This window comes from Macaca fascicularis, chromosome 11, assembly GCF_037993035.2.
Source record: "Macaca fascicularis isolate 582-1 chromosome 11, T2T-MFA8v1.1".
Classification (NCBI taxonomy): domain Eukaryota; kingdom Metazoa; phylum Chordata; class Mammalia; order Primates; family Cercopithecidae; genus Macaca; species Macaca fascicularis.
The window spans coordinates 26,954,644-26,969,710 of record NC_088385.1 but is presented as its reverse complement, the minus strand read 5'-3'; the positions used below and the strand labels follow the sequence as shown (position 1 = coordinate 26,969,710).

Sequence of the window (15,067 nt, the reverse complement as noted above, 5' to 3'; positions counted from 1 at the left end):
ACCTGGAATCTGACTTTTCACATTCTGTATGGGAGGGAGCTTCAGTATGAGAGACAGTATACAATATACAGAATTGTGGGCCTGCCTCTGTTAAGTGCCTTTCAATTAGAGTTGTTGAGAAAGTCTATGGGGAAGGTAGGGCGTTTAATTTTAACTTATTAGACCTTGGCGTCTGTCTTCTGAATTGGAAGTCTATTTGGGTACCTTCAGCGATCTCTCTTAATGAACTTACTTTGTACCTTTGATTGAGTTGACACCATAAATTACGAGGCATAATGTTTTAAAAGTTATATAAAAATAGAGTTTTGAAAAACTCAATTGTCCCCATTACTCTTTGTTGAGCTTTTTGATTTCCAAGATGTTTCAGAACTTCAAAGTGAAATGCTGTTGCCTTTAGATTTTTAACAAAATCCTACAATGGCTGAACCTTTCAGCAAATCTGTCAGCTTCTCTGTTCCAAGGACAACTGCAGTGTCATTTTCTCCTCCAGCTGGTATTAATGGAACACCAACCTTTTGACTTGTTTAGGCTGCGTCTCAAAAAGTGTCTGTCTCTTGCTGGGGTAATAAGGTTAGAATTCACTAGCTGCAAAGGGATTTGTGTACTGACTAAAACCCCTTCCATAAGACCTGCTTGGAATAGGTTGGCATAAATACAGCAATGATATAAAATGTGCTAGGTGAATAAATTATATTGAGGATGATTATGCTTCTTGAATTTATATTCCTTTTAAAAAATTTAAACAGAACAAAAAATTTACCTTCATAAAATTTTGGTTTATTGTAGTAGTAGCAACTCTTTTCTACTGTATTTCAAACCAGAGGTGATTTTGGGAATATGCAGTTTAGATGGATTTCTAGAATTTTACATCTTTGTGATATAACTATTGTTTCCTAGCTATTATGATTTCTCTCATTCACTTAATATAATGGCAGTGCTTGGTGAGGTTCAGTGTGAAGATATGCCTACTTCACTGTCTTTAAAAGCAGGACTTTCTTGTGGTTTAAATATCATGATACTATTTCCCTTCCTTCTGCAGGAAATCAACTTGAATAGGAAAGGGGAAAAAAAGCACTAGTGCCAGAAGTAAGTACCAGAACAAAAGTGATCTGAAAGTATTGAGTGAAATATAAAAGACCATTTAATTTGAATGGGTTGGTACCATTGTAATGGCAGCATGCTTAGGTTATATGTACTGTCTGTGGGATGATCTGTTTTATTTCAGTGAGGTGGTTTCCAGCTCCAGTGGTTCATTACCGACTGATCAATGGCATGTTGGCCTGGGATCTCACCCTCTTTGTGATGCCATGTGATTGTGAAGCAACGTATGTGAACTTGCCTGGGTGACAGCTGTCAACTGTAAATGGCCATATGTAATGATGAGTAAAGTTGTTGTCAACTGTCAATAGGCCATATGTAATGATGAGTAAAATTACAGGCTGCTGTCTATTAGATGTAAGATTAGAAAAAAGATACACCATGAAAACCTGCCCTGAAAGGTCTAGAGCAGGTATGATTTTTTTTTTAAAGGGCTTGTGCTATGTATCACTTATGCACCCATATTTCTGTTTTAAACCCATTCCTCTCTAGATAGATAAATCCTGCATGCCAACGCTGTCTCTCAATTGAATGGGAAAAGTCTTAGCAACCTTACAAATTAAAGACTAGAACCAGTGATTGCACAGGGGAACCTTCAAATGGAAAGGAGGTTAGGAGGGCAAGTGCAAGCCTATGAAAGGCCTCTTCACATTTACTCTCCCTCCCCAGTACTGGGAATACATTTCTTTCAACACTGATCATTTACATAGCACTACTCTATGCCAGGTAATGTGATGGGCAAGTGTGAAATGACTGCTTCAGGATAAACATTATTGTCAGTTCAGAGAGCTGATCAATGGCATGGGCATGATACATTTGTGCAAGTCATTCTTTGGCACTTTTTCTACTAAAAGGACGTGTTTTTAATCAGTGACTTGACTAGTGGTTGCAATTGTATGATTAGCCTTTCTCTATATACTATCTTCTTTCAGTCATTTGAACAGCAAGATCTTCTCCTGTTTATCATTTCTTTTGTGACTATTACAACATTCACCTAGGACAAAATGTCCTTAAAAACATAAACAAGTAACCTTACCAAAGTTAGAAAGACAGGCTCTATACAGAAAGGGAGAACAACAAAGAAACTACAGTCCAAGGATGAACACGAAGGAGAGAGAGTGAGAATGTGGACCTAACAAAGCTTTAAAAAAGGAAAAGAAGGGCCAGGTGTGGTGGCTCACGCCTGAAATCTCAGCACTTTGGGAGGCCAAGTCGGGTAGATCACTTGAGGTCAGGATTTAGAGACCAGTCTGGCGAATATGGTAAAACCCCGTCTCTACTAAAAATACAAAAATTAGCCTGCCGTGGTGGTGCTCGCCTGTAATCCAAGCTATTTGGGAGGCTGAGGCAGGAGAATCGCTTGAACCCAGGAGCTGAGATTGTGCCACTGCACTCCAGCCTTGGGCAGTAGAGGTAGTCTCAAAGAAGAAGAAGAAAAGAAAGGCACGTTTTGTTTCTTTCTTCAAATGCATTAAAGTAGTGATTTCCAATTTTTGGTGGACCAGCTTCCTGAAGACTATAATCTGCTTCCTTCAGGAATATTGGCTCTCTGAGTGTGGTAGTCTTGGGAAGCTACCCTATGAATTCTCCCTCCAAAGGCAAATTACCACATGTCCAAATCAGGCTCTCTTCTGCAAGCTTCCCATTCAATTCCCCAACAGTGTATTTCCAGAAAATCCTGTTCTTGCTGTTTCTCTCTCCCTGAAGAGAGATGCTAAACCCAGAACCTTCTCAATCATTTTCTGACAAGTTCAGTAAAATTTCATCTTGAATGATAAGCTCCAGAAAGGCTCCACCCAGACCCTAAATTTTGAGACAGTATAAGAAGTAGCTTACAAGAAAATGTCTCTGGCATTTTTAAAAAGTAGCCATCAAGAGACCATTGCTGGTTGGGTGCGATGGCTCATGCCTAGAATCCCAGCACTTTGGGAGGCTGAGGCAGGAGGATCACAGGTCAGGAGTTCAAGACCAGCCTGGGCAACGTGGTGAAACCCCGTCTCTACTAAAAATCCAAAAAAAAAAAAAAAAAAAAAAAAAAAAATCAGCCAGGTATAGTGGCTGGCACCTGTAGTCCCAGCTACTCTGGAGGTTGAGGCATGAGAAATGCTTGAACCCGGGAGGCAGAGGTTTCAGTGAGCTGAGACATTTTTTGTTCTCTTAGTTTTTTTGTATGATTGTTTCATAAATCCCCTCTCCCTTTATCATTCACCTCTTGTCTTTTTATTTTGTATTTCATTATCCAGCCTGGGTGACAGAGCAAGACTCCATCTCAAAAGTAAATAAATAAATACATAATCACTGCATTGCTTTGGAGTAAAGTTGTAATGCTCCCACAAGACTCTGCTTATCCAATCCCTGTACAGCTCCCCCAGCCTTACCACACCAGGTTCTGTTCTTCGCCACTTGGGCCTTTCCTTTTAGTCCTCAAAGGCCCCAAGTTCTCTCCTGTTCCTGGGCCTTAGCATAAACTCTTCTCTGTCTCTAACCAATCCCATCCTGTGCTGCAAGAACTCTTAGCCCTTGAACTGATTTCATTTTAAGCCATACTTCTTCAAGGAAACCTTCACTCACTCTGCAGTCTAGATATGGTTCTTTATTATCCAACCTCCTACTGTATTCCTTTCTTCCAGAAGTATCTCAGTCTAGAATCACATAGTCATTTTTTTTTTTCCCACTGGTAGATTAATGTTTATCTCCTTCCTAAGCTAACAGCTCCCAGCAAGGATCAGGCCTTTTTTTCCCCTGCTGATGTCCCTACCCGCAACACAGTATTTGGCACTGTGTCGGAGGCACTCAGGAAATATATGTCGTGTGAATGAATGCCCCTTCTGTGACATCTCCAAAAATAAATCACTCTTGTCATTGAGGACTGGTACATTTTTCTTCTCTTAAGAAACAGGCTTGCTTTTGTTTCTTTTTTTAAAATGTGATTTTTACACGCTATCATCTTTTTCCTTTGAAAGTGATAGGTAGAAACCTTGCATTTTTTGTTCTCTTAGTTTTTTTGTATGACTGTTTCATAATTCCCCTCTCCCTTTATCATTCACCTCTTGTCTTTTTATTTTGTATTTCATTATAAGCTGTCTCAACGCTTTCTGGAAGCACTGGGGTATCCAATAATAAATAAGTGAGAGCAGTATCAACCCCAGGAAAGCCCATTTCCCTACAATTATAGTGGTGTTGAAAATACTTTATCTTTGTGTAAACATGGCCCAAAAAGAATGTGATGATTATTTTTTCTCAATTTGTGGGAAACATTTTTAAAAATTCTTTTACTTTGCACCTGTACACTACTTCTCTTCCAAGAATATTTAAGCTTTAAGCACTTTCCAGTCATTACTTGATTTGCTGCCAACGTGCCAGTGTTTATAATATGAAGGAACTGAGGCAAAAAGAGCCAAATTTTCAGAATTAAAAAAAAAAAAGTTGATAACATGAGAATGTATTCCTGGCTCTTAGTCTCTTACAGTTTCTCTCAGGTGGTATGATTCTAGGTTGATAATCATTGGTGTTGAATTATTATTTTAATTTTCTTGAATTTTTTTTTTTTTTTGTTTTTTAGTTTGAAACATTAGGTTTAATATGACGGACAATGACTGATATAACCATCATAAAATCTTTTACTTCCAACACTCTTTAAAAGAAAAACCTGTGCCTATACTTTGAGAACATCAACAGGAAAAAAAATTAGGCAAAAAATTGAAGTAAGCAATTGGTAAAATAGTCAATGTGATGTGACAACTAAGACATTTTATAAGAAAACATTTTAAAAATTTTCAACAAGACTAAAACCAAAATTTAAAATATATATATATATATATATATATATATACACACACACCAGTGGTGTAATGTTGAAAGTATAGATTTTATGGTCAAAGACTGAACTTTGTCCATGTCTGAAATGAACACTTGATGTTAGCCAGTGATATTCGTGTTTAGCAGAACACAGAAACAGTTAATAAACATACAATTCTACATTAAAGCCATTTTCTGCCTTGGATAAGTAAAAATTTTCACAAGTTAAGACACATATGCCTAAAAGGGCTATTTTCTTCTCTTTTTCACTAACAAGTTTTTTTCTTCACTGTTTCTGTTTGCCATTTCTTTACACCTTATTTATTAAATTTGAGTTCTGCATTGACATAGATCTTTTCCTTACCTGCTCTATATTCTCTATGTGATATATCTCTTTCTTTTATGTTATTACTTAGCCAAATGTTGTTATTGTTGCTGGTTGGGTTTTAAACCTCGTTAAAAATTAGCTAATTTTCACGTAAACCAATTCTAGATATGGGCCATATAGTATACACATATGTGCATGTACATATTCACAGTTCTTCTCCCCTACCCCCAAGCTGGCAAAGACCCCAACTCAGATGTTAATCCACCAAGTGTGTCACCCCGTCTGCCTATTTGTGTTAAGGTGCCCAGGATTTAGGACAAATTTAAGATCAAGTTATAGGCAGATCCAATTAGTTTGCCAGCTTAATTTCAGGCAAATCAGGATGTCCAGTTTATAAGTAGTTTAACATGTGTTGCCTTAGTTTCTTTCTTTTTTTAAAGAATTGTTTCCTATTTTTAGTTTATTCATTAATTTATTAAGTCATTCAGAAATATTTCTCTAAGTCCTATTCTTTGCCAGGCACTATCCTAGTTGCTGGGATTACTATAGTAAGTAGAAAACACACACGCACACACACACACAAATCTCCCCAAACACAAATGATGCCCTTAGCCATCATGAAGCTCACAGTCTAGTGATAAGAAAAGTTAATGTTAATTAAATAATTACACAAAGCCATGTAAAAAGTGACTATGATGAATGCTACAAAGGAAGAGTAAACACTGTGAGGAGCCCTCTCATAGGAGAATTTCACCTAATCAGGATGTTTAGGGAAGGCTTCCCTGAAACATGAGTCACATATAACTAGGTGAATAATAAAAGTGATAGTACTGGCCAGGTGCAGTGGCCCACGCCTGTAATCCCAGCACTTTGGGAGGCAAGGTCAGGGCAGTTGGATCACCTGAGGTCAGGAGTTTGAGACTAGTCTAACAGAGTGAAACCCCGTCTCTACTAAAAATACAAAATTAGCCAGGTGTGGTGGTGCACGCCTGTAATCCCAGCTACTTGGGAGGCCCAAGATCACGCTATTGCACTTTAGCCTGGGCGACAAGAGCAAAACTCTGTCTCAAAAAAATAAAATAAAATAAAATAAATAAATATATATATAAACATAAATAGAAATCTTTTTTTTGTTTGTTTTTTTTTTGAGACAGAGTCTCGCTCTGCCGCCCAGGCTGGAGTACAGTGGCCAGATCTCAGCTCACTGCAAGCTCCGCCTCCCGGGTTCACGCCATTCTCCTGCCTCAGCCTCCTGAGTAGCTGGGACTACAGGCGCCCGCCACTGCGCCCGGCTAATTTTTTGTATTTTTAGTAGAGACGGGGTTTCACCGTGTTAGCCAGGATGGTCTCGATCTCCTGACCTCGTGATCCACCCGTCTCAGCCTCCCAAAGTGCTGGGATTACAGGCTTGAGCCACCGCGCCCGGCATATAAACATAAATAAATAAATATATATAACTGAGAATAATAATAGTTAACCTTTATTGATCTCTTACACTGCCCCAGGCACTGTGATGAGTGTTTTACTTGTGTCAATGTATCTAATCTCCCCAAATTTCCAGGGAGGATGGCACAATAGTGCCTCACTGCAGTTGGCAGAGGGAGACCAGAAATTGAGAGTATTCCTACCTAGGGGCCTGTGCTAGCACCCAAGTGTTTAACCATTCACCTTTTTCCTGCCTATATGAGGAGGGGGAAAAGAATTTTCCAGGGACTGCAGCTGGTGCATAGGCCCTGGGAGGACATATGCAGCACAGTCAGTAGGAGGGGCCGAAGGAAGACCAGTGGGAGTATAAAGGGTAGAGGAAGCCACCAGGGTACATAACCGCCTGCATTCGCTTTACATGCGTCTCCAGACCCCCTTGCTTCCCAAATGTCTTAGTTCAACTCAAAGGAAGCCATCTTTATTCAAGGTGTAGCAGATCGCCTGTGGGTGTTGTTTAGGTGGATCTACTCTAAATTATATGGAAAACCACATAGGCTCAAGGTTAGAGAAGTTCAGCACAATAAGCAAAGTGGTAAAGCTTTCTTCTTCCCAGCCTTTTCTTTCTGCCCTTGAATAGGGAACTTATGATTTGGTGTAAAACGACCAACTTTTTATTTATTTATTTTTGTCAGTATGCCTACATTCAAAATTTAAATCTTCCTAACAGGATCAGTGGTTATCTTGTTCCACTTGCGAATTGATAAGTTAGATAGCTCAAATTCAGAATAACTGCCGAACTGTAATGTAAGAGTTACATTAGATCATGTCCGGAAAGAATCATTGCTATTTTTGGCTATTTGAAAATTAAGAATATTTCTACTCAGGTGGAAGTTCCATGTGTAGTTAGGTGGAGAAACTTTATTGAATTAGTATTGGGACTTGACTCATTGGGATTGGGCTAAGCGTCTTTCAGTCTGTATCATTATAATAGTAATTACAGAAAAAATTTAAAAGTGCATAATAACCCCATGTATACTTAATGAATGAAAATCCTGTTTTTCTTTTGATAAGTGATTAAATCATTCTATAATACTGCTATTCTGTGAGGCAATGTAGGGTTTTAGAATGACTTTCTATCTAAACAATACATTAAAAGTAATACTTATATGGACTGATTATATGAAAAGAAGGACCACTTATAGAAGATTAAAAATTAATTAGAACAATATAGGACAAGGTTAAAATATAGTTTATATTTGGAATAGCATCTTCCGTGTTAATTCTTTTTCTCTTTGAATTACTAAAAAGCTGTTATTGAGCTTTCTACTTTTAATGACTTTGTTGCAGTTAAGACAAATATAAGACAGAAAATACCGTTACTACCTTAATTGGAATGTTATTTATACATTCATAATGTACAGAAAAATACACTTTAAACACTATACACACTATGAAACAAAGGAAACTTTACAGATTATAAACTGGAAATAGAGAAATAGAGTTTTGGTTGTTAAGACTGTTATAACACATCTCTGGTAAATCATGTATTTATCTAAATAATATGGATTTTAGGATCAGGTAAATGAGATAGGGTTCCAGGTTCATGGGGTTATTTTTTAATTCGTGTTACGTTCTTGTGATTGTAAAATGTAAATCTATTTTTTAAAATATTCAGAGTAATGGAATTATGAAGGAGAAAGCAAAAACCTTCACAATCCCATTTTTCCCAGAGATAAACACTTTTACAGTTGGTTTAATATCCTCTTGCTATGTATAAAGACACTCCTTCACTCACTTAAAATTGTTGTTATATACCCTTAATTCCCCCGATGGACATGAGGCTTGTGTTCTGTTATTTGCTTTGGAAAATGATACTTCAAATGAGTATTTTTGTGCATATACACTTAAGTGTTACTTATATAAGATAAATTATTGGAAGTGGAATTGCTGGGCTAAAAATCTTGCACAGTTAAAATATTCACCCAGTTTGCCAGATTGCCCTCAGAAAGTGTACAAGTTTACACTCTCGCTAACTATACATGAGGATCTGCTTTCCCCCCTGCACCACCCCCAACCCTGCCAGTTATTAGCACTCAGAATGATCTTGTTTTAAAATTGTATCAATTGGGTAGTTGAAAAGTGATATCTTATTGCAGTTTTCATTTGCATTTCTTTGATTATTAGTGAATATACGTGTTTGGAATAGGATAGGATGGTTTAAGAAGAGAAAATAAACTCATTGGGAATACAGATCATGTTGATTTAGAAAGTTGGAACTGAATCTTTTACATTAGTCTATTTCTTATCTTCCAGTGTTTTCAGAATGGCCTCATTTTTTGTAAAAGTGGTTTACATGTCACGACACATACATTGAAACATTTACTTTAGTGGGGGAATGAGCACAACTGTAGCAAAACTTTCTTTATAATGAAATTATTTTAATACCTTTCAGGCAAGAAATTAGTTTCATCAAGAAAATTGATTTAATTTAGAAGAGATGCAGTATTTATAGCCATAACCAGGTTCAACATTTTTCTCCACTTCTATATCAAAAAATAGCTTCTAACCAGTATATAGCTGCAAATCAATTAGTTCAGTTTAAGGTTTTCAAATTTTATTAATACTCCTCCCATCTTTATGACATTTATTATGCTGTGCAAATCTTTGAGATTCTTCACATAACTTTATAAAACAGACAAAAAATAACTTTCGATGGCCAGCTGAATAGCCCAAAGAAAAAGTTGCAAGCTTAATGACATGAATTATTTCATTTCATAGAGTTGGATAGTGAAAAATGATTAAAACAGATCCTTCTGATATTTTTAATTTTTTTTTTTTTTAGTTTCTAAGTGTCTAAATTCACTTAAAAATTAAAACTATAGACAGTAAGAAAACTTATTTTATTCCCATTACCTTTAATTAGAATCACAAATTTTAGTGGCTGATTAATTTTCATGAACCAACCAATAGTTATTGTATTTTAGAAACATAAATGGAAGGGGAATCCAGAATATTGATATTCTACAAATGGCAACTTTGCTTGTTTGCCAGAGCTGCGTGCTGGGGATCTTAACTATACCATTTTTGAATGGCAGCCTAATGAGCTTGAATATTCTGTGGAGGGGGAAAGTGAAGTACATTTTTCAATGTCTTCTCCAGAGGTCGCTTTGGTCACCTGAACGCTGCAAAGTAGGAATGGAGTTTGGATTCGCAGAGCATACCTTGTACAGCAATGTAAAAACAGTATGGTTTTTGTCTTTCATGGAAATTCATTGGATATATTCTCTGGATGTGAACCTTAGTTCTGATTTAAGGAACCCTCTTGACATACTCCTGGTCAGGAAGAGTGAGAGACTGTTTTAAATTGTCTCAAATTGTGTTCTTATTTAGAGAAAGTATTCTGTTTTAAATTCTCACTGAAAGATCATAGAATAGAAACAAAGAGGCTTTTGTAATGAAATCAGGCAGAGCCACTCATGTATTTAAAATCTCATTATCTATATCAAAACTATTTTCAGTTGTGCCCAAATCTAGATTCATCTTAACTAGTAAGAAAAAATCTTACTTGTGGTTTTGGATGTATTGATATATCCTGGTGTCACACTTTCTTTTTAATTGCAAAACAATATGACTTACTTATAAATTACGGAAATTTTGACTATGAACCTCAAATTCTTGAGAAGAATGTCCACACAAGCTTAGGCCTTCTCTACTCTTCTAGATTTATAAAAACTGAGAGAGAGAATTCATGGTACATCAAACCAATCATTCTATTTCATGGCACCACATATGAACCATCACACTTAAATGAAACTCTTGTCATCAAAAAAAGATGTAGGAACCTGTTCTCAGTGAATACTTGAGTTACACATTGTTTTAAAATGATGTCATTAAGAAAAATCTGTACACTAATAAGTATCTCAAGTTGAAATTTTACACTGCATATTAATTGGTATGGAAAAATAGAATGGCTATATGGAAAGCAATACGTTCACCATAGATATTGTTTGATAGTTAACAGCCACTTGATAGAATCATGTAATTTTGCAGTGAATTTTGCCTATTTGCCACTAAGGGTAAGTGTTCTGGAGTAAATTTCAACTCTCAATCTTGCCAGTCTTGTGACAGTATTAAAAATTAGTTTGGGATAGAAAATGAAGTGTTTTGTTATTTCTTTCTTACTGATTTAATTGAGGAGGGAAAGGGGTACCTAAATTCTTGCCCAAATAGGAATTTGGCCAATAAAACAATAATGTATGAGATAAAGAATTTTAATACTTGTACATGTTTAAGAATTTAATTTTGTTTTCTGGAAAGCTTGATATTTGACTTCAGGATATAGCATGGCCAAATTGCCATAAATTGCATCTTTGTACAGAAAATTAGTTGTTCTTTTGGGAAATGTGGTTTTATAGAATATATTGCAACCTGACACAATGAATTTTCAGCATCAATATTGACAAATGAAGAACAGGAAACAGAGGCAAGTGAGGCGTTACAACAGAGTAGTGAGGTCCTAATTTGGAGCCTAAGATTAGCTGCTTTGATCTGCTGTTAAATAACTGTAATCTGGTACTAAAATCTTGGTTTTAATTTTGAGTGTATGAGTTGGCTGTATCTTACAAGTCAAAGAACTAAAATGAATTTTGGAGATAGTTTAATATTAATACAACCACTACTTATAGTTTTTATTTTTTAAAAGGAATAGTCAGGCAGTAAATAGGACTTCAGTGTATGTCACATTTAAAGATCTCTTTATATAGTGCCATAACTTTATGTATATAAAAAGATACATACATTTTGCTAAAATTAGCATAAAGCCTTGTATCTAGAGCTGTGTATTCCCTCTGTGGCAATGCAGTTTTATTCCTTATGTCTTCTGTACCCTCATCAAACATATGTACTTGGGACATCGGCTTGAAAGAGAATGATCAGGTTAAATCTCCTTTTTAAATAAAAGTGAAAGAATGGCATAAAAATAAATTGCAGAAATGTCTTCAGACCCTACATTGGTTCTAAGGTGAGACTCTTCCTAGCAGAAAACTTTGTTTTCTTGTCTTTAACAACTGAATTCCACTTTCACTTCTGAGTGTAAACTGGCAGATTAGACATTTCCAAGGGCTTGTTCAGTGTGAAGTTTTTCAGGTGATTTCAGTTTAATGCGACCAGATAATTGTAGCTTCAGGGCTTAGTTAGGCTGTAAAGCTGCTAATCCAGACAATATTACCTGGTCACATGTTGTGCTTATAAGAGACACCTCTGCCTTTAATGTTCTCTCCCCACGCTGGTGATTTCTAGTTTCAGAAGTCCTATAAAAATGAGGCACACCAGGCCAAGATTAAGTCTGGGGGGAAAACAAGTATCAGAATATGCAGTTTGAGACAATAATGTAAAACCTTACATCTTTTGCCAAAGATAAAATTTGATATTTTCATGGCATGCAGTTCTACTTTATTCCTTGTCATCTCTAAGGAAATGGAGTGAGTTTGAAGACTGTATCTTCTTTTTTTGATTCAGTGAGCTGCTACTCAAGCATCTATACTCTAAGCATTTGTAAATAGTTATATCAATCACTGCAGTTATTATTTGGTAGGAATGCTTCCATTGAGTAGAGTGCAGTAATCCACTTCTCATATTTATTCCACTCAGAACCTCTTCTGAACAGCCATTGTAATGCAATATTGAATGATGATATGTTGGGATTCTGAAGGTTGTTACCTTTTTGTCTCACCCTGACCAAAATGTGGTATTTCTATTGTAGTTAATATATCAACAGATGCTTATAAATAAAAGGCAGTTCTATTCATTTGTCAAACCTTTGTTAGCTCTTGTGGCCTACACGGTAATGAACAATTGGGAAATAAAACAACGTTGGGAGAGGCAGTTTATATGTGATTAAGCCTTTCTATTGTGACATTGAATGTGAGAGATGGGCAGAAGTCCTGCTTTGGAGTACACTTTAATATGCCATGTGCAAAATGGGAATTAGTTTGCTATTGTGTTGAAAGCGAGGTGCATTATTTGGATTATGTAAGTTATGTAGGATCTAAGAGGACAGAAAAGAAGGTAGAAATTGAGAGCTCAGGCAGTGGGGTTCAAGCAGCATAACAAGTCAACTAATGGCAGTAAGACTACTCTGTGGCCGGGCACTGTGGCTCACTCCTGTAATCTCAGCACTTTGGGAGGCCGAGGAGGACTGATGACTTGAGCTCCGGAGTTTAAGACCAACCTGGGCAACATGGCAAAACCCTATCTCTGAAAAAAATACAACAGAAAATAAGCTGGACATTGTGGCATGTGCTTTTAGTCCCAGCTACTCTAGAGGCTGAGGTGGGAGGATCACCTGAGTCTGGGAGGCTGCGGCTACAGTGACCTGAGGTCATGCCACTGTATTTCAGCCTGGGCAATAAAAAACAAACAAACAAAAACAAAAACAAAACTCAAAAAACTACTCTCGTGAAGTGCCTAGTGCAGATCATGGCTCCCTATAGATGAGTCTGATTTCTGCCTCCTCTTCCTTCTTGCTTCCTTCCCTCTCTTTCTCTCTGCCTCTCTGCTATCCACCATGGAGAGAAAAGATGTTCTATTTTACTCTTAATGGGCCCTCATCTGTAATCCCTTCTTCCAGTGACTTTATGTTTTCTTGGAAATTTATGTAGTTGTGTCATGGCCCTTTATTATATAAAATTCTTTCTTTTTTTTTGGAGACGGAGTCTCGCCCTGTTGCCCAGGCTGGAATGCAGTGGTGCCATATTGGCTCACGGCAACCTCCGCCTCCCAGGTTCAAGTGATTCTCCTGCCCCAGCCTCCCAAGTAGCTGGGATTACAGGCGCACGCCACTACGCCCAGCTAACTTTTGTATTTTCAGTAGAGACGGGGTTTCACTATGTTGGTCAGGCTGGTCTCAAACTCTTGACCTCGTGATCCGCCAGCCTCGGCCTCCCAAAGTGCTGGGATTACAGGCATGAGCCACCGCGCCCAGCCATATAAAATTCTTTCTTTGTTATCCTAGCAGGAATCTAAAAGTAAGAAAATAAATAATTTGCACTTGCTCTTTATTCTTGGTAACTTGATTATAGAGAGAGTTGTTCCTCTTCAGCTGAGGTTGCCAGCATAGGGACCACCGTATCTGCTTCTCAGTTTCTTAGTTACCATGACCCAGCAGGGGCCTGTCTGGGTTCTGAAGAGCACCAGGGATTCCTGGAGATGGAATCATTCTTTCCCTGGTCACTTTCCTGTGCGTTCTCAGAAGCCGCCACTGTCCTAGGCGATCATTTGTGCTTGATGCTATGGAGAATTCACTGGAAATATCAGGCAAGGTTAATCCATAATGACTTCTGTAGGCTATATATGTAAATAAGATAGTACATATGAAACAAGTAATCAAATAAAATAATATATTATCAAGAGCAAACAAAATAAGTTCATTATGTATGTTTAGAAAAATACAACTTGACTAGTTCAAATATTTCATAATCGTTACTTTTTTCCTTATCAGGTTGCTTATGAAAAAAAAAAATAAGTCTTATGACTTCCAGGCCTGGAGTTTATTCAAATTTTAGGTTAGATTGAAGGAAATTACAAATTAAAGTTTTGAAGAAAAATTACAAATTAAACTTTAACTTCTGGTTTTTAGAATGTTTATTATTAGTAGCCAATGATCTACATACATGCATAAAGCTTACGTTATTATCGATGACTTTCATACTGACCAATTCAAGTTCAGTTAATCAACTAAGGTTCATTTGGTTCCATATGACAGTGAACTAGCCAGGTGTTTTTCAAAAAGTTGTAGGATATTGGAGTATCCTATCGCCCCAAACCTTAGAAGAGCAGGACTCAGGACGTCTCTGGGGAACTCTGTCTCAGGAAGTATTAAGGGATCTTTCTTTGGGATATTACCAATCGAATGGTTTAGCTTTCCTGACTTCCAGTAGATGCCTGAAATTTATGTATGCCCAATAACCTTTATTCATACCCACTAACATGGTAAATTCAGAATATACGTAAGCTGCTGGGAGTTGTATTCTGGAGTTGTTACATCAAAAATTATCAATTTCTTGGCAGCTTCTCATTTTCTAGTAGACATGTACACCTTTAATGATCAAAAGACCGTGGCAGAGTTTCTTGATCTTTTCCCAACTGATGCCCTGTCTTAGGCTTCTAGAAGATTCACTGAGCATTCCAGATCTACGTGTTTTTTTTTTGAGTTGTAGATACTGACCTATTTTTGAGGGGCTGGGATTGACCTTTCACTCAACACCCCCATGTGTTTATTACTTTCACCTGCATTCATGCCCTCAAGCCCCTCTACCGTGAATCAATACAGAAATATAGGCTAGAGTCCCTGTGGTTAAAGGCTGAAAAACTCGAAACAAGAATTGAATTCAATTCAACAAAGAATTGGTGTCTTATTGG

The 15,067-nt window shown here is 37.1% G+C and overlaps 1 protein-coding gene across 19 annotated transcripts in view; it reads left to right on the top strand.

The window, feature by feature from the left end:
* The window catches only part of SOX5 (SRY-box transcription factor 5), a 1,031,820-nt gene that overhangs the window by 312,497 nt on the left and 704,256 nt on the right, over positions 1 to 15,067 (top strand). The window contains exon 5 of one of the 19 annotated variants that reach the window (XM_015430484.4): positions 1,040 to 1,086. The exons of the other annotated variants lie outside the window; for them this stretch is intronic. The gene's annotated coding sequence lies outside the window, so the exon portion shown is untranslated. The remainder of the gene's footprint in view (positions 1 to 1,039; positions 1,087 to 15,067) is intronic. 19 annotated transcript variants of the gene reach the window in all.